General features: G+C 41.2%; 1 protein-coding gene across 1 annotated transcript in view; it reads left to right on the top strand.

Moving 5' to 3' along the window:
• Positions 1–285: 285 nt before the first annotated feature.
• Positions 286–23,234, top strand: part of bmpr1bb (bone morphogenetic protein receptor, type IBb) — a 50,445-nt gene continuing 27,496 nt past the window's right edge. The window contains exons 1-3 of the mRNA XM_018671313.2: positions 286–420; positions 3,737–3,806; positions 6,452–6,621. The gene's annotated coding sequence lies outside the window, so the exon portion shown is untranslated. The remainder of the gene's footprint in view (positions 421–3,736; positions 3,807–6,451; positions 6,622–23,234) is intronic.

The raw sequence follows: 23,234 nt of genomic DNA on the forward strand, positions 1-23,234 counted from the left end.
CATCTCCATAGGGACAGGGGGAAACAACACCCACCAGGCACACAGACACCTCTGTTCTGGTTCTATACAGTCACATCATTTTAGAATGACAGACTACAGGAAACAGATATTCATTGTTGGCTGTCGTGAGTTTATTGTGGGAGTGTTATTGTAAGGTAAGTGTACCTACACTGACGGATGGAGCTGAACGTATCGATGTGCACTTCTCCAAGACGTCGGAGGTGGGAGCTGTGCGCAGGACGACGCGAGATTTAACCAGCGTCAAAAAAAAAAAAAAAAAAAAAAAAAAACACACCGTGATACACTTTGGAAAACTCTGCCACGAGACGCAGGGGCACAGATGCAAATTAAAGAGAGCGTGGTGTAGTGTTCAAATCAAGACGGACCGGGCTCGTGAGGCATTAGAGCGAGAAGAAAACGGTAAGTTTACTTCGCCTTAACAAACAGAAACCTCGGCTCTGTGTCGGAGCGCAGTCTGAGCTGCGGCTGCAGTCTTGGGGTTGCGATTATCAAGCTCTCGTCACTGAAACCACGGGGAATCTACAACTCTGTTCACCGCGCTTCTGCTCATTAGAATTCAACTGAGGTGTTTATTTAACTGCCTGAGCTGAGTTTTGATACTGGCAGCAGCTGCGGGTACGATCCCCCCCCTTCCCTACCGGTGGTGTTATTGGTGGAGTCAGTGATGATGGTGATGGTGATGCTTATCAGTAATTGGTGCCGTGATCGCCGCTCAGTGCATCTTAATGCCTGATCAGGGGGAGAATATGGCTCCTGAATTGCACTATGATAAGACGCAGTCGAGTTTATAGACGCTTTAATGAATTGGCAGTGATTTGATTGTTGAGCTGCTGACGGTGATGGTTAAAGTAATGAAGCTCTGTCAAGGTAAATCCAAAATATGTTGCTGAATTCTTGGTGCCTAGTTTATTTTATTTTAATTTTACAGTCATTTCACTGTTACTTGTTATGACTCTGAAACATTCACAACACAATCCCTTTAGCTGTTGTTCTGGACCTTTCAGTTATATGGCATGATCTATGGCATTTTTTATTGAATTGAAGTTGTTCAAATTTCCATGTTGATTTGAAAGTTGAATTGTGAAACCCATGACAAAATGGCTAAATTCCATCAACAGATGAAGATCATGTGATGTGTGTGAAAGCTACTAAATGGACCTTGTAGTGAGATTTGTTTTTGCTACTTTTGTTTCAAATAATAAGAACAAACGTTGAACCTCAGATTTACAATATGATTGTTCACTTGTTATTTAGTGTACAGGGAGTTAAATACATACACTGCAGGGGGAAAAAACATGTAATTAGGTGTACAATTTTTACACCCTCTCTGTGTGTGTGTTAATGTCTGGCAGTGCGTTAAAGACACCATTGCCAGTCAGTGTACAGTGGCACTGGGTCAATGGTAATATTTGACTGTTGAATGCATGACACAAAACCTCTCTGTGCTCTGCAGTTGATCACCGAGCATCTGTGAACCGTAGCTGATGTCTGTCACATCACTGGGGTCCTGACGTTTACATCAGCATCTCAGGGGCTGTGCGCGACCTGCTGCACCTCATGCTTGCTCTGTGGTGTTGTCTTTGAATGCACCAACAACCCTCTAACTCTCTGCAGGACAGAGAGGCTCATTGAGGCAGAGCTGAGCAAGCGTTTTTTGGGGTAATATTAAACACACACAGAGGGCGATCAAACCACCACCCACCGCCCAGTCCTCGCCCTGGCTGCACTCCGGGCAGGAGGAACCGCCCGTCATTAGGCTTACACGATGAGGATGGCATGTCAAGCGAGGGTGCACGGCAAGCCAGCGCTTTGTGGTCTACCACAGACTGAAGCTTCAAGTGTTTCAGTTTGTTGGGCTTTCTGGCACTGATAGCTTACCCAGAGTATGTGTGTGTGTGTGTGTGTGAGTGTGAAATGTACCAGCATTCATCTTGTAAGGCCTGGTTGTGGTAGCAGCATGATTGCAGGCCTGTGAGACAAAGTCCTCACAGAGTTCTGTGTGTAGTGCGATGCTGACTAATAGTGATCCAGAAGGGTTAAGATCTTACACTAACCAGCACTCAAAGTGGCCGCCTATGAATCAGAATTTCTGTGTGTTCACTTGTGGACTGGATAATGGATTTCTAACCATGAAACCACCACAAATGGAAAAGTGAAGGATGATGAGGCATCACACATTTCAAAAATATGTAGGCTTGATGGAAATATGGCTGCAGAAAAATCATGCAAATCAGAAGCCAAATATATTGCAATGAAGGCATCCTTTGCAGGAGAACAACAGCTCCTCAATAAACTCATGAACAATCACTCACAGTATCTAGGTAGATACCAGCCTGAGTCTGCGTTTGTCCATGCAGCTAAACTTAGCAAGCTGTGACCCCCTCACCTCAGTTTCCTCCCTTATAATTACAGGAAGCAAGTCCAGCCAATCAGAGCAGAGATATTTGGTGCATATTAACAAGCTCAATAAGAGCAGTATTTTAGGACTAGACAGGTAATGACCGAGAATGTGGGGGTTGAGGGGTTTTTGTCAGAAAGTTTGAAGGATGTCCGAGATCGAGGAGCGCTCAGGTTTGCGATGGCTACAGAAGGTTTCTGTTTGAAAATGGAAGAAAAGTAACGCTGAAGTTTTGAGTTTATCACCTCACACTTCTACTATAAGCAGTCTATCATGTAATATGAGCACGGTGACTGTCAGACAGAGCAACTGCAGTATATCAAGAGACAAACTGTCAGAGATTCAGATGCAGTCAGACTTTGCTTGATGTCTTTTCCAGCTGCCAGGAACTTGTATTTTTTCATGATGTCCTTTAGTTTCTTTTCTCCTGCACACACACACACACAGAGAGAGAGAGAGAGAGAGAGAGATTGAAGAGCTTCTCATATCAAGGCGTTCCACAGGTATGGCTTTTCCATCTGTCATTCACAGTGATTTCTGCCAGTGGCTGCTGCTCCTCCCACACACTGACAGTCTGTGCTGTGTCTCCCATGCGTGCCGATACATACCAAAGGAAAGACACAGTCACATGGCGTTATTTTCTTTGTATCAACAACACTGTCATCACAGATGCTTCCTGGGATGCAGGCCTGTGCTTGCATTTGTTCCAGACAGCCTCATCCCTCTCTGGAGGATAGATAAAGATGATTATTTTGTGGCTCATACCCCAGAATTCTTCAGTTTTACTAAGTTTGAATTTCAGCTTTGCGATAAATTGCCATCATGATTCATGATTCATGGCTCCCAACAGCTAGGAAGTACAGGTTGCTGATCTTGTTCCAGTTTAGGAGTCATCTTCTTACCTGTATGGTCCACTGGCTCTTTGATAATTAATTCAGCACCCAGAGAAAAGTGCTGATGCCCCCATTCACTGTTTCAACAATAGTCACTGATAAGAGACAAATTCAGGCAACAGGAATTACTTAAAGCTGCAAACTGCTCTGCTCTTCGCGTGGAAGGTCAGCAACCATGTGAGAGAGAGCCGACATCCTGTTATTAGAGAAAGAGAGGGGCAGAAAAAAAGAGGGAGAAAGAGGTACAGGATGAGTGCTGGGGTGATTGAAGATCGAAGAACAGAAGAGGATAAGGGGTACTTTGCATGACTGCATGAAAGTCGAAGTGGGGAAATGACCAGAGCTTGAAATTTAGTCTCAGTCCTTTCAGTTATACATTGCAGACATACGAGCTTCTCCTAATAACTCTACTTTTTTCTTCCAGAGAAAGACAAGTGCTGGAGCTCTGGCTGGGTACAGTGACAGGATGCTTTCTGATCTCCTGTGCTTCGATGGTGAGTCAGACACTCAGGCACTCTCTATCTGTATGAGTGAATCTGTTCTTTTTTAAACTGTAGATCAATTCCTCGAAATTGATTGACATAACACACATTTATCTGCACTTTCTTGGTTGTAAAACTGAGATATATTGATAAATGTAAACTCTCAAATGTAATTTTGAGTGGTTTTACTTGATTCTCCAAACTGATAATATTGTGAAGAAAGTGAAATCCAAAGCTAAAAGCTGTATTGATTAGGATAGACTGAGTGTTGATTTTCCTGCTGTAGATGTAGTATTTGGCAGGGCTGATCGTGTGTGTGTGTGTGTGTTTGTGTGTGTGTGTGTGTGTGTGATTGTTTGTGTGTTTTGAGATCGTAATGCCGTCTCGGCAGCAATTTGCCTCCAAAGTGGCAAGCTAATTGACTTTCTGCTGAGCATGTCAATGGCTATGTAAAATAAACCACACTGACTATAATAGAATGCTGTTTTCTCCACTAAAGTATCAGGCTAGACGCAGGCTCCGTCTACTGACTGGAGTGCCGGAAATGAATGAGATCAACATCTGATAGAGTGTAGTAAATTCTAGAAACCCTCAGAAGCTTTAATTTCACCTGACGGATTTACCATGGCAGTGCAAGGCTCACGAGTGTCTGGTCATGTGTATGGAAGATGAAGCATTTTTATCTAACAATGTCATTTTAATCTTCTAATCAAAACAATTTTTCTTACTTATGTCACATATTCTTGACATTTACCTTCACAGAAATCAGGGCTGGCCGATAAAACAATAATGATAATTATTGCGAAATAATATTGCATCGCGATACAAGATAATATCACAATGATAGATATATAGAAATACAACAAATGAATGATAAATGTTAGAATTGATTACTTTCCATGTTTAGATAGCATGCACAGAAATGAATCACAAACTGCCAATCACATCACAGAAATAGAGATATGCATTGTACAAATTAGGTTTTATTAATAGTTAGGTTAGATTTTTATCATTATGATTGCTTTTCTAGCTCAGATTTGTGGAATGTTCCACTGTTTGGAAATTTGTTGTGACCATAGAGAATATTTTGAAAGCACAATTAACCATCTGGCTTCTCCAACTTTCAATCAGGAGCAAAAATCAGCCTTTAAACTCGAAACTTGAAAGAAATAATGATTTGACATTTATATTGATAATTATTGATATCAGCTGATATAAAAGAATTTATCACGATAAAACTTTTGGCTATATTGGCCATCCCTGATAGAAATATTATTTCAGCCCTTTATTATTGTCAAAAAATAGAAACATTTTAAAATATAAGCTCATGCATTAAGTACAGTGGAGCACAAAGAGTCATTGTTAGTCTCTGATGAGGCCATGGGTGTACTGTATATTTTTGCCCCTTGATTTCAGCAGTGAGCAGACGTACTGCATCTTTTAATTAGCATTCCTTTTACATTAAGCAATGAACTTGCCACTACAGGACCTATCATAAACAGCAAAATATGCTGACACAGCTCCAACGCGGTGCCGGTGGTGTACAGTTGGGAGCCAAAACCAAGCAGGGCTGTGAAAAAGTGTGAGTTACTGTACCTAGAGAGGACAATAGTAGCCTATATGTGTGGGAGAGGCTTGCCCGAACTCCTTCTGTGACAGTGACCCTGCTGGCAGGAAAGCAAAGTGGGCCGAAGCCAAGCACCAGTTTGAGTTGGAGAGTAACTCACACCCGTAAAGAATGTCAAGAATCTGTGTGTTAAAGTTCACACTGTATCTGCGGCTGGATCCTGGCAAATAAAAGACAGCTGTGTGTGCAAGTCAGTGTGTGTGTGTGTGCACGCGCACGCATGTGAGCATGTGTATCTTTGTGTGTGAAAAAGAGACGATTTGCAGAAAATCAAAGAGTACAGTTATGCAAATATTATTACTGCAAGGGAAGATCATTGGTTCAATTTTGAATGCATATGTTTTGAGAATTGTGGTTGCATCCAATATTATAGTGCGCACTGTCACACACTCACATCTGACAGGCAGGTAGTAGGCAGGATGGCAACCCATAATTATGTTCCAACTTAGTGGTTTATTAAGAAAAGACAGGTCAGCCAGACCACCCAGAATCACTGCATAAGTCACCTGTTTCATCAGAAGGGAAAGTCCAAGATTCAACACTCCTCGCTGTGTTCAGCACCGAACCCAGCTGTGACTCAGTGTTTTTTTGCTGATACAATATTGGCTCAAAGTTAGTGGAATATGTTTTATGACTTTTTCTTTCTTTTCAGGGATTTCAGGAAGTTTAAAATTCTTTATATCCGTATAAAGAAGGGGCTCTGTGTTTCACCTCGCTCAAAACATATCAGCGTGATCCCCTTTGACAGTTTGATCTTTCAGCAGACTAATCTGAAAAGCTTTGTTCTGAGTTCTTCAGTGCGTCTGTCCTACTGTAGACCTTATTCCGCACCATATCTGATTCTGCAGTTGAACTCCATGCGTGTCGGCTAAATAGCAAGTGACAGCGAGTGCCACTCGGACTGTGAGAGGAGACGGAGAAACAGATGAAATCAATTCCTGCCTTGTTCGTGTTTTTCCTGTTGCCTGGCCCTGCAATTCTGATGACAGATTGTGAAATAGGTTTCATATGTTTTTTTTTTCCCCTTTAGATTCGGGAGAGGGCAGAGGGCATTTAGAGTCGTACCTGTGAGTAAAACACCCTTGTGGAAATGCACTGACATCAGCGCTTTGCATTTCAAACCCGCTGGGAATCGAGGAGGATGAGGAGGATGTGGCAGTGACGGCGAGAAGAAGACGGGGTTTGCATAGATCGTATCAGGTGAGTCCGCCCTCAGAGGGACATCTCTTATCAGTGCAACAGTAATCCGTTAATTACAGACTCAGTCACATCCTGGAACAAGCAGGACAGAATGGAGTACACTGTGTGTGGAGTATTAAAAACAATGAAACCTTAAACCTCATAATAGTGAGTAATAACAGGAACACTCATACTGAGATATTAAATATTTGTCAGCTGTCTATACAGGGTTTTTGAGAAATCACATGTTCAAGTGAGAGTGTATTATCAACATCTCTTGTGATGTTTGGCTCCCAATGGCACACTGCTTTATCTGGAAACAAGCTACACACACACACTACTGCATCACATTGCAACCCCCTGTTAGGTTTTGGCATTGGTTGCAGGATTAGGGAGCCAGCCAAAACAGGTGACAGGTGACATACTCATGTCAACACTTCACAAAAAGGACTATAACTTTGGCTTAACTAAATTACTATTGCAAACAAAAGGTGAGTCATGTTACTGTAGACTTGCATGTCAGTTTGCAGTAGTTTTCAATCCCTGTTTTGCTGCATGCGCCTGTCATATCCCCTGGTGGGTAGTTCCAACTTGTGACAGCTGTTGTTCTTCATAGAAGTGGTTTGTGTTTTGGCCCAAGACGTCATAATTTTCCAGACTTTCCCCCAGTGACATTTCAAATGATTTTTTTTTTTCTGTTTATTTTTGACCAGTTCTCCTGCAGTTTGGGCAGAGATTATTTGAGCTCTGTGAGGTATCTGATGTTACTTTGAAAATATCAATTGACTGGTTAAACCTCTTTTAAATCTACATATACTGCTATAGTAACTGCCATGCAGCCTAATATGACCGTACACTGGTAGCCGTGTTTGTGATTGTGATTAAGTTTCTTTAATTATGTGCTTTGTTTGAGGGGCAGAAGCCTGATGATATCAGTGAAAGAAAAGTTACAGACTTTCTTGAATAAATTAGCCAAGCTTGTGTAGGGTCTGTCCCTCAATTGACCATGTGGGAAAAACACTTTTCCAGTAGCTTGACTGACTGCTTATGAAAGCTTTGATCAGTGCTGCAGTGCTGTTTATTTTATAAGTGACTATCATGATATTGATTTCAGCCATATTGGCAACTCTGGAAATAGATGTGTGACATTACAGCTCATAGTGACTTGATTCAGACATGCGGAACATTGTTCTGCTTTTCAAATCAACTTTCAGGAGAAAAATGAGTCTGTCACTTATTCCTCCTTCATCTTTAGTTACGGTCTGGTCCGGCCTGAGAAGAGATCGGCTCCTCTCTTTGTCTTTCCAAGCCCCCCCCCCCCCCCGAAGAGCTTTACGTAGAAGAGAGGCTGGATCAGATTACAATAAAAAGAGAGAGAGGGAGAGAGAGTAGCAGTTAGCTAACCTGCTGTGGCCTGGATTGTTATTGCAGGTGCTCAAGAGCAGGCACAGCTGTTAATTACCTCGACGTAGCTGCAACATGCGGAGCTGCAGTCACACATGAATGGCAAGTGCACGCTGGCATGCCAGAATACGCAAGTTAGGACTGAAGCATCAGGACAAAGTTTCAGTGGATGAGATGCTCTCACGGGTTATATAATCCACTGTTTGTAGCTGTATGTGTGTGTATCAAATTTATGTATGTATCATTTGTTGCTGAAATAAGCGGTCAGCTGCCTACAACTGAGCGGATTCTCAGCTCCTGCCAAGAAGCTCTAAAGTAGCATAACACAACAGTTTATGTGCATAGTTCAGGTTATTTATTGGATTTTTTCAGAAGTATTTACAATCAGTGACACAGTTGCTTGTTTGAGGCCTGTAGTTGTGGTAAATCAGCTTGCAGCTAGATGGACATGTTAAATTCCGTACAATGTCCATTTAATCAGTATCAGATAAGTGTCAGACTAATATACTAGACAAAGACTGGAGTGGATCTCATCTCTGTCTGTCTGTCTGAGTGAGTGCTGTTGCAGCTGCATCCTCTCCTTGTCAGCACACATCAATCACATCATTATGTGCTGAAATGTACAGAGAGGGTGATAAATATTCACTGTCACTGCTTAAATTAGAGGAAAAGGGTGAAATGAGAGGCTGTTAGCTTGACTGACTAGCCTCAAAGTAATATGTTTGATAGGTTTGTGTCCATATTTGAGGAATATGTTTGTAAAAATATTTAATCTGCATCTTAAGTCAAGTGCAGTAGTTTGTTGGTTTAAACAGCCTTTTATCACAAGCATATCTCTGTTTTATAGTTTGTGCCAACTCCCTTACATTTTATGAGGTGTGTGTGTGTCTGTGTTTGCATGATTGTGCTTGCATTTGTGTCAGTGAACAGCTGTTCCTTCTTTTCTCCATCTGTGCACTGTAACTTTCTTAAAGATCAGGTTTGATTAATGATTACACATGCTTTGAGCTGGCAAGAAATTGGAAGATAAGTGACTTTTGTCTCATGTGCCAACATCTTGCGGCTTTATTGGTTTCCTGATTCATGTTTTGAGCCGAAAATGTTTGATTGGAAACACACATACAGACAGACAGACGCAGAAGCTTTTCTACAATTAAGAACTGTTTTCTGTTTCGGGACACGAAATGGTCAAGATGCTGGGTGTTCCCCATCTTTTAAAAGCCGTGTTTATTTTAGTTTTTTGAAAGTGCTGCAAATGAAGCAGTAAGTAACCTTGGGTGGACCGTTCCATGGGAGCACAAGTGGGTAAGAGGGAAAGGGGGGGGGGGGGGGGGCAGCTGAGAGAGAAAAACCTCAAATGTAAAAATGACTGGAACTCCCATGGTTTTCAAAACAGAACTCAAGATTTCATTACACATACCTGGACAACTGAGGGCATGGAAAAACCCCTCCCTGTGTGCGCACACTTGCATGCACGCGCAGCACATACGCGCTCTCAGCAGCGGGGTTGGTCAGAGGAATAATACGAATAAATGTAAACTAAATAGAGCAGAGACGACTGCCTGGCCAAACGAAGCCATGCACGTGTCGGCTTCAGAGGTCCGGTCATCAATCACAGACAGGAGGGTCTCAGTCACGCTGACAGGCTCGGGCGGAGAGGAGGCAGACTTTTTTTGGACAGGCCCGATGGCAGCAGTGTTCCCAGCTTCCTGAGTTAGGTTTGGCTGCTGGGGCTCATCCAGGGCGTTAGAGTATAACCAATGATGAGGCATCACATCAAACCAACGTCAACAACAGAGTAAAGCTAATGGTCTTCAGTTGTCAGTAAGGCCCGGTTGGCAGCGTTTGTATAGGTCCTCCTCAGTGTTGTTTTAATAGGTTTCAGTGTCGGTGTAAGCTGCGGATCATGAAAACCATCTATGTGAGTGTGTTGTGGGAATATTCTCATGGTGGCTTGACAGTCTACTGGTAACAGTATAACTGCAGGCAGTAAATTGGCCTAAACCAAGCAAAACAGAGCAAAGGGAGACAGACAGTCCTGAGGGGCCAGGCTGGAGTTTAGTCCCTAAAATTGAACCTTCTCCAGGGTTCAGAAGGACAAGGGTGGTGGGGGTGAGGGGGGAATCGAGAGATGTAAGGATATAGGGATGTAAGAAGCGAGGGTCAGGGGGATCCTCTGGCAAAGACAAAGCCCCGAGGGTTTCTACTATGAGATCTAACTTTGTCTGTGTAAACATGTCTGGAGCGACACACTGTGTGTGTGTGTGTGTGTGTGTGTGTGTGTGTGTGTGTGTGTCAGATGAGCTACATGTGAAGCCTATTGATTGTATGTGTCTGAGAAAGGGAGGAGGAAAGAACATTTGAGACAAGAATGTTGTTCATTTTCTTTAGTGCTTCTCAACCTGGTGGTCGAGACCTCTCAGGGGGTTATGAGTTTGGTTTTGAGATTTCTCTGACTTTTCTCATGTTTTCTACTTTTTTAAAAAGACATTATGAATATTTTCAGCCTCCTTTGACATTTTGGTAATAAGAACAAGTTTCTAGACTTAGATAATGTATGTATGAGAGAATGAAAGACTATCCTCTGTGCAGACATTATAATTGAACTGCCCTGTGGGTGAGTTTCTAGCTGTTTCTCTTTGGCTTCCAGTCTTTATTCCATGCTAAAATAAGCTAATCCTTTCCTGGCTTTAGGTTCATTTTTAGCTTAAAGACATGAAGGTTGTATTGATCTCATTTCATCTAACTCTCAACAAGAAAGTGAATACCATTTATCCAACCTATCAAAGTATTTCTTAAATCACGTTGTAGTTTAATTTATTGGTGTGCATGAAAGTGCAGCCACTGTCTGTCTTTAAAATCATGGATTAGATTTATGGGCAGATTTTGAAGATACTGTTCTTGAACCGCCCTTCATCGCTTGATATGTTACTGCAGAAACCCAAGCAGGCTGTATTTCTCTCATCCACAGACACGAGTTTCTACCGCTAACGCAGCACAAACGGAGTTCACCATCATCTTGATGTTCTCAGTTGAATGGATGTCTCACTGCATCCAATCGTTTCTCCACCCGCTGTCTATCTGTATTAGACACAGGGTGACAGGACAGCTGTCTCTGTGCCTCGTCTTGGTCGATGTGTGCGTACACTAGGGATTCATGTGCGCCTTTGCAATAGATCTGGCATCACAAATTAATCTTACATGGCTTGTTTGACTGAGTATGCCGTCTCCCTTGCTTCAGTCTCTGATCCTGACATTGGACCCAAAAGGGGAATCATCACCAAGGAATTTGGCTGACTTTGATCACAGGGCTGTCCAGTGAGGGTGCAGGGTTAATGTACTCTGTGAAGAGGGAAGCATGACACATTCATCTTGTAGTGAAGAATGGCTTTTGTGCGATGCAAACGCACAAAACTTATCATCTAGACCCTTGACTGGGAATGTGCTTCATAAGGCAGACAAATGTAAAAATCCAGTGGTAAATTGTCAATCACGAGCTATTTCCTGCTTTGAAATACAACGAATGAATTAACAGTTGTGACTTCATCTTCAAGGCCAAGAACCACAGATGACTGTCATAAACAACCCGTAATGAGACTATAATTGCTTGCCATGGCTGTTTACATTCCTGCTCACAGAGCCTTCAGATAGAAGCTCTGCAGGACTTAAGAAAGCCAAAACTGCAATGATAAACATTCTGTAGACGATCATCCTGACATTTCAGCAACATTTTACCCAGTTCTCATTCAGCCAAGAACATTTCAGGAAGTAGTCAAAACGTTCCTGTTGTGGAATCCTTACACTAATGATGAACATATGTTACATGGTTATATATCAAAGATCATTTTAGGTTGTCTTGTCAAGATTGTAGTAGGTCACTCTTTGATATTTCACTTTTACACTTTCAGTTTAAACAATAATTTTAAGTGATGCAACAGCTGAACAAAAACATACTGCATATACTCTTGTGTAGATGCTTTAAGGAGGCAGGGTTTATACTGTGTGTTGGGTGAGAACTGCAGGTGAAGTGTGATCTCTCAGCCTCGTATCAGCCGTACACACCAGCCCTAAGAAAAAGCTGAACAGGGGACAGAAGTCTTTTATAAGAACCTGTGGAGTGGGAGGAAATGGCCATCCATCATGGATTGCACATGATGACATCTCTGACCCTGTGTCCTTTCACTCTCTCTCTCTCTCTCTCTCATCTCAGAGGAAAAAAAGACTTATTCTGTATTTGACATAGATTTTTCTCCAGCTTGAGAGATCTCTCAATTATTTTAAATATTGCTTAGTGACATAATGTAATAATAAATACATTGACCACTTGCTGAAAGAGGAGCACAGTTGAAGGCCAGCCCTGTGTCTGTGTTGAAAAAAAAAACATTGGCCAGACTCATACAAATCAGTGTAATCATCTTGATCTGATTTGATATGGCAATAGTTCCTGCAAGGCTTTGTCTTTTGTACAAGAAACTTTTATTTAAAAAAAATGTACGATGGCTACTCAGTATGTCCTTGAGAGGACAGTCAGTCTCCTGTCCTCATCTCCACGTTCACTCCTCCACAGCCTGGCAAAAACCTTGATCTCCCTTTGAAAAGAACAACGTAAGGAGAAAATTTCCCTTTGCAATCAGTGATGTATCACAGGAACTGTAAAAGATATAGATACAATAGGCATTAAGAACAACAAGCCTTCCTAGGCCTACCATAGAAAGCCAAGAATGTGCAGGTTTTCATTCCAGGAAAACACCTGACTCATCAGTGAGATCACTGATGAGTTCCTCCTATGAGGCTGAAGTTGAGTTTATCAGTGAAAACACAGCCGAGTCTTATTGTAGGATGGAAATGAAACCTGCAGGCTTTCAGCGCTGTATGGCACCTGAATCATTTGATACTTGTCAATCACTCAAAACAAAAACATTTCAAAGAGCCTGTGTGGAATCATTAAGTGAAATATAGAATATCTGTCTAAAGCGTTTTTCCTCTCTCAAACCTGCTTCCTTACACATGTACCGTACTTTATCGGCGAATACCCTTAATCCACCGCAGCTGCTCAACTGTAAATACAATTAACCCCAGTAATTGTGTGATGTTGACTTTGGGTTTTGTACACTTTCTCACTGACTGCCGGTAGCCCGTGTTCTCTGTGGATGACATCATGGGTTTCAGATTGCCTGCTGTGGCTTCGCGTTCCCAGGGGGGGAGTCTGGGGGAGCCTGAGCGTAGACCTGGAGAGCAGATCCACGCTGTGAATAGACATTCTCTCTCCTTTCTCTACTGCTCAGACACACACACACAGTCGACTGACCTCTCTGCCACCTCTCTCTAAGCTGAGTTTGTTATTGGCTCAGTTATGATGTGTTGACAGATGAGGCAGATGTGTGTTCCCCTCTTGTAGATAGTTTGTCGGTGTTGTTTTAAAAGTTGAAAAGCTGTGGAATTAGCTGAGTAAAGGCAATAATTTGGACTTCATGGCAGTCTGGTTAGATGGTTTGGAATGCTTAAAAAAATCAGTATTGTAAATTAAGAGGTACTGTTTTGTCTATGATTTTGTCATGTGTGTGTGTTATTGGGTGGGGGGATGGAGGGGGCATTTATAGTGTGTGTAGCTGCTCACATATATATTTCCATATGTATGTGACCTAGTAGTTCTCTCTGGGAGACAGATGCATTACTGTATGTATGGTTTGAATTTTCTATGTGATTTGGCAAAAAAAAAAAGAAAAAAGTAATTATCTGAGCCACATTAAACGCCACGCAGGGCTCTCTGGCCAGGATGTTTAAAAATCATTTTATCTCTACAGAACACAGTGATTCAGAACAAAACTCAGCAGCCAAGGACAGTGCCCACATTTGTTTTGTGACCATTTAAAAACCACCAAAGCAGTGAAGCAGGAATTCTTTGGTCTTATGGTTTTTTGTTTTTTTTCCCAGGCAGCACAGAGCATGCTCTCCCAGTTCACCCCGGCAAACGTCAGTCATTCTGTCAATCATCTGTTTTAGTTATTTTAGAATTACCAGAGCCTGTAGAGTCAACCTCTTCCTCCGTGACGTCAAATAAGCAGCGTGGGCCAGCTTTCCTCTGTTCCTCTGTTTTATTTTTCCACTCCCTGCATGGACACACCTGCGGATGGCAATCTCTAGACTGGCTCAGAACATATACACACACATGCGTCCAAAAAACTGAGGCACCTACAGGGAAGCAGTGAATTACAAAACTTTGTTCACTTTTCTTGTTTCTGCCTAGTAGTTTTAACTTAAAATGTGATGGATGGAAGCAGAAGGTTAGTGTATTTGCACTTGTCTGACAGCCAAGCTGGAAAGTTTCGGAATCACCTGGCTTCATGAGGGAAAACTTTTAACACTTGAGGATTGTACACACTTAAAAACAAGGTCTGAAGGGAGGGATTTGTCTGTAATCCTGTATTGATCCTTCCTAGACAGGCTGTCTGGTGGACTGACAATCTGCCATACCTACAGGCACATAGCCACCCTGGCTGCATGCCTCACCACATCTAACTATAGAAGCAAATACAAGCCGAGACCAATTTGTGGACGATTTAATGGCTCATAGTGGAGTCATTATGTTGGGCTGAGAAAGTCAGAATTGCCCATTTTGTTTTCCAGTTTAAATGTCAATCCCAGAAGTCTATGCATTATTAGCTTGTTGTACATAAAGGCTGTGCATTTCAGATATTTTCACTGCTGCTGACTAACGCGTAGCATCCATTTAAACTGTACCAGATTAAACTAAACTGTACCAGAGGGAGTCAGCTACATTAGAAAAAGTTGCCAGCCAAGGTTCAGAGTTGGGTGGAGTCTAGATAAACACAAATTCATCCTGTATGTCTGTGAATCATTAAGAAACTTGTGTTTGGTTTGTCTTGCTGTTAGTAGGCAAATTAAGGTAGAAAGTAAATATTAAGTAAGCTGGCATCTGTAATGATTTTAATTGTTATGTTGCTAAGATATCCAACAGTGTGGTTAAGGACTTTAAAGCACAAGTTACATTTATCACATGACAAAGTTTTTCACTGGTTGTCAAGTTTCTAAACTGTCAGCGCAACTTCTTTGACTGCATCAAATTCATTTAATTGGCTATAATTCACACATTGGGGTTTGAAGTAGTGTAGAAATGTTTAGATTTTTGCACCACCAGCAAGTTGACATTTTAAAGTTTTAGTGAATTGTCTCAACAACTATTGCATGGATTGCCATTTGTCCAACTTAACTACCAAATTCCTGCTAAACTAATGTAATTTAGTATTAGCATTAGTTGTAATTAGCAAATGTCAGTTTGCTAACATGCTAAAGTCAGCTCAGTAAGGACTGTAAACATTAGAAATGCTAAACATTAGCTGGTAGCATTGTCACTGTGAGCATGTTCGCATGCTGACACCTCTGTCTCTCAGCACAGCCTCATAAAGCTGCTAGTTTACAGTTCAAGAAACAGTATAAGGACTGATAAAACTCTTGTGATGATCATGGGAGGCCCTCCACTCACGCATGCACCGGCTGTTTTTACTGCAGGTGGGTGTTGAAGTGTTATTTCTTTTTGTGAGATACAAATAAGTGCTGATCCGCTGATGTGTGCCAGGATACTGAGTGGTTTCCCAAATACCTTTCACTCTCCTGCGGAATAAAAAGATGCAGCCATGTAGGGAGTGGTGTTCAGGTGTGCTGTCAAAAGCAGCTGTCAGCGCCTCATTGAGAAGGTGTCAAAGAGCATTGAAGGACCTGCGAATGGGAATTAAGAGTGAGTCAGACTGAAGGAGAAATCTTTGGTTGTAATTTAGACCCAGACTGTGCAAGCTTTAACTCTGAGTAGGAATGAAAGGAATCAAACTGTATTTGGCTGTGGATCAACTTTAGTAAAAATGCAGACATGCTGCTAATGATCTGTATATGGCTATGAATGTCGCCCTTTTACTGCATGCTTTCTGAACAAATGGACTCTATCCAAAAAGAATTGATTGGACATTGGATGTTAAAAGGAAAACACTGGTAATTAGCTGACTTAAAGACCCTGGAGCTTTAAGAAATGATGTTCTGATATTGTGGCCAGACGCTGGTTTAAAGCAATCAGTCTTTTATATTTCCTGTACATCTCAGATTTGTTTGTTCCAATATTACTGATGGTTCATTTTGTCACAACACTGTCCAATACTGTGCATTTGCATTGTCACATTTTATATATTACGCTGTGTATATTAGCTTATTATATGTGCTATACATTTTTGAGCTTCTGAAATATTCAACAAAAGATGGTAAAATGTGACTATATCCATCAAGAATTTTTGTTCTCATTAAACTTAGCTCAATTTCTGTTTAGGAGATAAAAACTGCAACAGCAGTCGTAAAGTAAAGAAAAAATGTAAGCCTCGAAAGTGATCCAGAAATGTTCTCCTGCAGAGTTCTACACTGCCTGTGAAAACAGTTGCATAATGTCTCACTGTGTGTCTGGATGAGCTTTGTCAAATTTGAGAAAGGTCAAGGGACACACTTGGAGTAATGACAGGTTGGGATGAGAAACTGCAAATCTTTAACAGAAAGTCTACATAAAAACTTAGGGTGTGGAGTCAGCTCAATACTGTCTATTGTTGCATTATGGGAAGTGTGTGACTTTTGGAGCCCGACCCATAATGGGACATAAAGTCAGGATATCTCTGCCTCTGCTGTGTGAGTTTCAGTCAGTGTGTTGCAAGACCCCTAACTTTATGAAAGTGCATTAGCAAATCACTGGAGTCCTCCTTTTATTAAGTGTGGTAACAGTAAAAGTATACAAGTAAACAGGCGGTCACAGTTTAAATAGTAGATTCAGTCAGCTTGTTTGAAGCACCTGTCTACGGGACAGCAGTTACCCAAAAAATCCCCATCAATCAGTTGGAAGAACTCAGGCAGTGGCCTTGGAGACCAACTGGGGTGCACCACTGCTTTATAGGATAAATGCATGAGGTGGGGCAAGAAGGACTGCAGGCCTCTCAACACAGTAAAGTTAAATATATAGAGCAACAAATGTGGAAAAAGAAAAAAAATAAAACAGAACAATAACTGATGATGGATTGAAAATATATATCCAAGCTATGCGTCTTAGAGCGTATCAGCATGACAGAAGAAGAAAAGGTAGAGAGAGAAAGAGAGAGACAGGGAGAGAGAGAGGACAATGGCTGGAGTGTGACTGAACAGCCAGCCGAAAACGTGTGGTTGCATTCTCGCTTTGTTCCATGAGATCACAGTTGTGGCAGATGCAGGATAGACTGGGAGCAGCTGTTTTGCTCTCTGTTCTCCAGTTACAGACGCTGGCACTGCCTGCACTCTGGGGATGGGCAGAGGGGCACGTTGTCGAGTCTTAATAGTGTTTGTTCTCTGAGGGTGGGCACAAAGAGTCCTCAGACCCCGCAGCACTCCGCCAGTACTCTTGGCATCGGAAGAGAGGGATGTGGCCGAAGGTGTTAAACAGAATGGGACTGGTGACAAGACATAACACGCAGCTGGTCCAGCTCTCACAGGACCCATGGCGCCATTAATTACACTGACTGTGGAGGCCACAGTAAACTCACAATATCATTGGAAAAATGCTCTAATTTATTGTTCTTGACAGTGGACGTCGGATCAAATAAGATAATTGACGAGGGTGTAAAATTTGTGGGAATTTGCAAGAATTAAGACGTGTTGAGAAGCTGCACTTCCAGTGCAAACTGGAACATATGGTATGACAAGACCTCATTTAACTGCAAAGAAAAGGAAAAACTGAAAGCTCTAATGAGAATTTAAGCACAGTGCTCCCAGCTTCCTGACTTATTCACATGAAGTTCTCAAAAGAAACAGTTTCAGTATGTACATTTTATACTTTACTCCACTGCAGTATTGGCTTATTTGTGTGTATGCAGCGCACCAAATGCTGTGATCTTTTTAATATTTTACAGCAAGCACAATTAACAATGTGCTGTGTGTCATGATCATCAATAAATGGGACTGTTCTTGTAAGTTCTATTTATTATTTGTTTTTGAGCTCTGAGATTTTGTGAACAGTATTTGAACCTGTAGAACTGATATTAACAAAGTACAACTTCATTACTATTAGAGCTGGAACGATAAGTCGATTAAGTGATTAGTAGATTGAAAGGGAATTAATCAGTGATTGATTTTATAATCATGTAAGTCATGTTAAAGGCACAAATCCCAAACATTTAATGGTGTCAGCTTATTGTAGAAAATCTCATCAGTTTCTTACATTGTAGTAAATGGAGTATTTTTGAGTTTTTGAGATTTTCTTCAACTCTAACATATAAAAATCTAGTATCAGTCTGGCTATACTTTCCAATTCTATGGACACAAGAAAGCAGATTAAATAGCAAACAAAACAATAGGAAATTCATACTTACTTTCTGTTTTTTAACTGGGACTTTGTATAAAAACAACTGTCTCACTTTTGTTGCTTCTGACAGAAGGAAGAGCATCTGCAACAGTTTTGGCATTCACTGCTTTGAGATTTTACTGAGAGACTGAGCTTATGTACATTTTTCAGTAAGTCTGTGGGACATATGCAACACATTGAAAAACATTTGGTGTGAGAAACCGACATGACTCATAATATTGCTTGGTAACGCTGTAGAGAAAGTAGCTTGGGTCAATTAATCTATGACTCACACATCATGATTCACCACTTTAGTCTTGTTCAAAGACCATAAAACTGGTGAGATGTCAATTCCTGCACCTGATTTTACAAAAGACTGACTCTGTCCCATCTAAGCCTTGCAACTCTCCATTAAACACCTCTTCCTTTTATGTATGATCAACACGATAGGCCAAGAACCGCCACTTCTCTCACAACAAGAAAATGCCTCCAGTCACTAGTAAAATCCACTCTATGTGGATTACCTCTATGATTCCATGGAAAAGTGTCGATTTTCAGTAAATAATTGTATTCGGTTGTTTTCTGCTCTCTTGACTCGAGCTTTTGGCTGTGAAGTCTGGAAACTTGGCAGAGGCATCTCATTAGACTGTTTCCACCTTAAAATCTTCTGCTCTTGCCGTACTTTTCACGAGGTTATGAGACATCCGCGCACTTTTGGAATATACTAGCAATTACAAATCTCAGGTACTGTGATCATGGTTGCACAGTTTATGCTATGCTTGAACTATAGTGCAGGAAACTTTTATGCACATAAAGTTATATTCAACCTAAATGGGGCAGAACTAAGACATGTAGAAACAGAGTGTGAAGAAACTTGCACCACATTGAGGCTGAAATGTTATTATAGTTGGTGTTAGTTCAGTGCTTTGCTAAAGTTTGGGCCAGATAGAATAAAATAGGGCTGCTACATACACCTATCAATATAGATGCAATAAGATAATCTCTAATATTGGCCAAGCTGACTCTCTCTCTATCTCCGATCAGTTGATTAAGACTCATCCATCTCCAACAATAGTTTTTGTATTGAATGAGAAAATCAATATTATATTCTATTACATTATATAGTTAAAAGGTCAAAGACATCTAGCCACAATCACAGAAGACTAAACTAATCAAGTAAACTTTCTTCAAATAAAATTTTAATAGATTTGGAAGTCTTCCTCCTGACTTCATACGTGACTCAAATTCTCCGTCATTTGGTGTTTATCCACATACTCCAGCAGAACTCATTTAAATTTGGAAAACTAAAATTAGTTCACCTTGCCAGTGGATAGCTCTGACGGATTAGTGAGTCACCCAGAGGTAGTAAATACCAACACTAAAGCCAAGAGATGGTGCAATTTCAGAGGATATCAGGAAAAAATTGCACATTATCGTACTGCATCCTTAAGGACTGTTTCTTTATAGGTTATTCCTTACTCCTGGAGTGATGTGAAACACTGGCTCATATTTTACAAACGCGAGCCAAATTCAGACACGCTGTCTGTACTCTGCAATTTTAGTAGTGAAAACTATGTCTGTGGTTGTATTTGAAGATGCTCGGTCATGGCTCTGGCCGCCTGGTGTTGTCTTCCTCCCTGTCAGCAGCGTGGGGATGGTGCCCACAGTGATGTGCACTTACAGTAAGTGAAGGAGTGATGTTTCAGAGATGGATAGCATTTCCAGTATTTATCGACTGATGCGAGGCGGCCCTGGATGACACTGCATTCAGATACATTAGCGGTGGACCGAGTCTTGACGGTCTGTCAGAGGAAGGGGGGGGTGGGGGGGGGTTGAGAAGTGAGGAGGGCAGACGTTAAGACATCACCTAGCTTATGGTCGGACGCGGAGGCATCGATCGCAGCCCCTTCGCTCTCCGAGCTGCTTCCTGTGTTTTCATTGTGCTATCATTGGAAGAGAGCAAACAACAACGTCAGGGGGAAAGGCTGCTGATAGCTCCGTATCTAATGTGCTCGGACCTCCAGGGAGGGACATTTACATGCACTAGAATGCCTAATAATGTATGTCTGGATGCCACTGAATAGTGATGGAATGAGAGTAGTAATACTTACAATAAACTTTCTCACAACACAATTATATTGTGTGCACACACACACACTCACATTTAAATCAGTCATTTTATTTTTAGGAACACTGCAGTGAATGTCATTTTGAGACAATTCTGAAAAGCTTAATCTGTAGTTTGGCTTTTAAATGAAAAATAAGCATTGTGCTTTGAAAGAATTGGACGTGGTCCTGGATCAAACCTGGAACATGGACTGAGGTAAAAAAAAAAAAAAAGAGCTGTTGTTTTCAGCTTTACTGAGCAAAGCTGTCCAGATTATCCAGAAGCTGCTTCTCAAATTAGTCACTGTCTTGTTTCCCAAACCTTTTGGGAGTGATTATGGGTTCCAATCTTCCAATTTATTTATTGTTTTTAAATCCAATTTTGTCCCAGTTATACATTTTGGAAGTTGGGCTAACCTTATGTTTTCAGTAGGATGGCATGCTTGTGATCACAGGAAGGATTTGTAGTGCTTGTGTGTGATATGTGCATATTAAAGTAAAGTCTTATTGTACACTTCACACAGTGGAAAAACAAAATAATTTGTTAATCCCATAGACTGTTAATCATTAGTTAAAGCTAACAAGAGGATAGGCTGCCGTATGACACTCTGCTTGTCTGAGACTAAAGAACAACATGTGCGTGGACGCCATGACTCTTCTGGTAATTTCTACACCACTGCGTATGAATTATGTCCAAAGTGCTCCATAACTTTACACAGATGTGAACTATTAACACAAACTATTGTCTCATGTGGCACTCGACTCCCTCACAGACAGTCCGCAAACATCAAGCACGTCTTTTGTTATTCCCACACTGAGGATATGAATAATTCAAATTATGTCAGACTCATATTAAAGGATTTTTTATGACTACATTCTTGCACCTCAAAAACAAATGTGATGCCTAAAACAATAAATATTCAGCCACAGACAAATTTATTTTCATCTGCTGAACAGGACTGTGAAGTCTGTTTTTGTGCAGTTTAAATATGTAATACAATATCAAAAGGTCCTGCGTAGTTTTTGTCAAACATTTGTTTCAAAGCTGCCGAGGCCATTTCATTATAGAGCCAAAAACAGGTGTCAGTATTTCCAGTATGTGTGTATTGTGTGAGGCTAGATAAATGAGAGGGACTACAGCAAGAGAACTGTAAACCAACTGGCTTTTCCCACTGAATTAAATGTTTCTGTTGTGGCTCAAACCAAGCTGTTGGACTGTTTCTCCTAATTAAGGGAAAAGGTGCCTGATTGACAAATGAGCTCTGGGTCAGCCAACCAACCAGAGATGAGGTGTCCCTGCCAAGGCTGTGAGGCCTCTGGGTTTCCCATCAGCAACAGGAGCAGATGGTTTTAACACTCGCTTGAACCTTCCTGGAGGAAAATGGGGGAAGTCTCATCTGCTTTTGTTAAAGCTGAGGGATTAACATGGGCAGCCTCTTGGGTGTAAGGAGGTAAAGACAACAAGTGGGATTACTGTACAGAAAGAAATAAACTGTAATGGTTGTTTGGGGATTGTTTTATTAATTGGTTACCTCGTGGAGTTGAGTCATTCTCTAATTTCAGATTTCAGAGATTTCAGACAAAGTGCATGGGGTGGGGATTTGATTATGCACTTGAGTTGCCCTTTAGACTTGACCTTCAGTTGACCTCCAGTGACTTCTGAATTGACTATTGATTACTGACTTTTATGAGCATCTCTGTACTGTATAACTGAATCACACTGTTGCACTGTTGCACATACTAATGTTTATTTTTTCTCAATATGTAACTATAACACATCTGCACTTCACATTAAGGCCTATTGAAGCCAGTAAAAAGACTGCAGCTGAAACTGTCATTGATGCTCAGAAAATAAAATCTCGGATTTATGTAACAGCGTCTCGACTATATGATGATTACAGTGTTCAGTCACAATGCAGAGAATTCAAGCATCCACATCTGCTCTTGCCTATCTAAGCTTATCGACTATTGGATGGACATGGACAACAGAAAGAATTTAGTATGCGTTTATGGTGATTATCATCAACAGTGTTTCTCTCTAAGATGACCAGAGTAACAGCTGAACGTGGGATGTTAAGCACAGTAGATATCTTTGTTGGCGTCTGCAATTCCATCTCTCCTGGACAGGATTCACTCTGTTGAGCTTTCCGTTAGGGGAAATCCTTTTAACGTAGAGGCTTATATTGTTGTGATGGATGTTTGTGTGAGTGTGTGTGTATTTGTGTTGACAGGAACAACAGAGGCAGTTTAGCTTTAAGCTGTCTGTATTTATCATCAGATGGATTTTTAGAGACGGAGCAGCTCAGCAGTAAGGGTTCTTAAAGAAGATGTGGATGGAGATGATACAAGAACTGTGACGGTGTAGGAGTTTGTGAGGTTTGGTCTCATTCAGCAGAGTGTCTGTTTCCGTATGTTCAGTAACTGTAATGAGCACATTTATCTGCTGCCTGACCGAGGGTTTTTATAATGCAAATGACAAAACTGAAGCTTGTGTGAACCTCATCCAGTTCATATTCAAGATGCCATATAACCATCCATGTTCATTCAATACTCATGATTTACACTGTAAAAACATTAAATATGTGTGGAGAATTATAGTATATTTAATTATATCTTCCCATTGCATCGGCTGTGCAAGATTCAAGATTCAATCAGTATGCACCTTAAAATCAGTTTTGCTTTGAAAATGTGCTGCACATGCCTCAGCAGCCGCAAATGAGGTGTAGTCTACATATTGTTTTAGCTGCTGTGGGGATTTTATCAACCA

Source organism: Lates calcarifer, linkage group LG9, assembly GCF_001640805.2.
Source record: "Lates calcarifer isolate ASB-BC8 linkage group LG9, TLL_Latcal_v3, whole genome shotgun sequence".
Taxonomy (NCBI): Eukaryota; Metazoa; Chordata; class Actinopteri; family Centropomidae; genus Lates; species Lates calcarifer.